A 2,614-nucleotide genomic window follows, 5' to 3' on the forward strand; every position below is an offset into this window, starting at 1 on the left:
CAATGTTCAGGGTTAGCGCGATCACTCATATAAGAGCGCCATGATGGTTCGGGATAATATCTAACTTTGTTTGTAGCGCCATCTTTTAGAGTTTTAGGCTTAGCCTATGTTGAGCTTGATGTTGTCTAGCTTTTTCTTGACATATTGTTATGGGCGCCATTATAGATTCTGTGATCCCTCCAGTTAAATATAAGATATAGAGTAATCCGGGCGCCATCTTGCAGTTTATAATTTTCGCGTTTCATGGTGCTCAACACTATCCTTAATCCACATCAATTCTATCTGGGATACTATTGACACAATTTATGACGCTCGACCCTGGCGCCCGTACAGGTTAAAGTTACAAAGCAATTCCAAATAAATTGGGCGACATCTCCTAAAATCCAATATTCAAGTTTACTAATGCCATTACCAAAGTTACTTCAAGCTCAATAATTGCACAAATGCGTAATAACGCGTGTAAAAGAAGCTATCAGGACAATTTTCGAGACTCGACGAATATGTCATTTTATCTCTAAGTTTAAGAGAGATAGTAAGCCGAAAGGAGGCGCCATCTTTTAGTTTTTGATATTCTCGTTTTAGATGTTATCATACCCTGACATTTTCTTAAGCACCCATTTAAGCCTATTAGGTGGTAAGAGCTGCATTATTAGTTGATACATATTAAGGAAATATGTTACAACATAACATATTAAAGAATACATATTAAAGAAAAAGATTTTTTTGAAACTACCATGTTGCATTTTAAGCCTATTTGGTTGTCTGAACTGCATTATTGGTTGATATATATTTAAGAAAAATTGCTTTTTGTGAAAGTTCCATGTTGTAATGTACCACAGTCATCATAACATAAATTCATTACAGCATTAGAGAGTCCCAAGCAGTTGAAGCTTACAAGAAGTTTCAACTTTTACTTTGAGAAACATTTATTACTTAGGACAGTCATTACTCAAAATGGTTGTTCTAGGAGTTACAACTGTGTTGGCAGAAAAGAGGATACAGGACATTGGATGCGAGGCAATTAGGGGTATAATGATTCAAGGTATACTGATTCAAAGAAAATGGTGCATTTCTGTATTCGTATTGAGGCCATGGCTAGTCGTCCTCAACCTACAAATCCAACCCGCCTCTGCTTTCCTCAAGAGTAGTTCCCTGTCCCCACCTCTTTTTGGAGCCTGAGCCTGTTCTATCGCATGGAACCAGATATTTCTTTCATTGGGGTGGTTTTCTTGTATGTGTATTGCTACAGGGTATTTGGCATCAACATTCCGTATCGCTCTAATGTGTTCTTGAACTCTTATTTTGAGGCATCTGATGCTACTGCCTATGTAGATTTTATTGCATGCACATCCCAGAGCGTACACTGTGTGGGTGGTGTTACAATTGCAGAAAGACCTGATTTCATATTCTTTTCTATTATTATATTGGAATTTAAATTTTTTATTCAAGCCGAATTGACAGACGTTACAATTCCCGCAAACATAAAAACCTGCTGGTTTTGTAGTTAGCCAAGCGGTATTGCTAACAGTCTTTTCCACCGTTACATAACTGGGACATAGCATCTTTTTAAAATTTCTCCTCTTTTATATACCACTCTCGGTTTAGATGATACTGTGCCCGGTGGCATATTCCCAGATGCAATCAGATGCCAATGCTTTTGTAGAATGTTATACACATGGTTACTATATAGATCATATTTTGTTATGAACAGAATTTCATCATTTACTTTCACTCGTTTAGTTTTCTTTGCATCGCTTTTTAGGGTAGTGCTGCGATTTACAGTTTTGATTCTTGCCTCAGCTTTATTAAGACACTCCTCACTGTATCCTCTCTCTTTAAAAGCATTTTTCATTGATTTAACATGTTTATGGAAATTGTTCTCCTGGCTGCAGTTGCGACGGGCTCTAGTCATCTCACCAAAGGGTATAGCATTTATTGTCCCTTTGGGATGTGCACTATCAGCATGTAAAATGCTGTTGCATGCTGTGGGTTTGCTAAAGATGTCGCTTTCGATCTTATTCCCATTGACGTATAGCTTTAAATCCAGGAAGTCAATAGATTCCTTGGAGTAATTCATAGTTAGTTTTACATTAAACCGATTATCATTAAGATAATCGAAATATGCCCTCAATTCGGCTATTTCCCTATTCCACAGCATCAAGATATCATCGATGTATCTTCCATAGAAGATGATGTTATCATTCCATGGTCTCGACCCGATCCCCCAGGCGTGCTCCGTCTCATACAGGCCCATGAAAAGGCCTGCATAAGACGGAGCAAACCTGGATCCCATCGCCGTCCCTTGTTTCTGCCAGAACCACTCCCCATTATGGAGAAATGCGTTCATTTCGAGAATCATGTGTGTCATTTCCAACAACATCAAAGTATGTTCTAAATTTGTAGCACTGCGTTTATACAGGAAGTGTCTCACAGCCTCTATACCACGATCACTTTTGATGCATGTGTATAGACTTTCTACGTCAAAAGTGACGAAGAGAAGATCTTGGCTGTCCCAGGTGAAGTCTTCTAGTTTGCTAAGGACATCCCCACTGTCTTTAAGATAGGAGGGCACGTTTTTAACGAACGGTTGAAGGTATCCATCCATGAACTCAGA

Source organism: Lissotriton vulgaris, chromosome 5 (genome assembly GCF_964263255.1).
Source record: "Lissotriton vulgaris chromosome 5, aLisVul1.2, whole genome shotgun sequence".
Classification (NCBI taxonomy): domain Eukaryota; kingdom Metazoa; phylum Chordata; class Amphibia; order Caudata; family Salamandridae; genus Lissotriton; species Lissotriton vulgaris.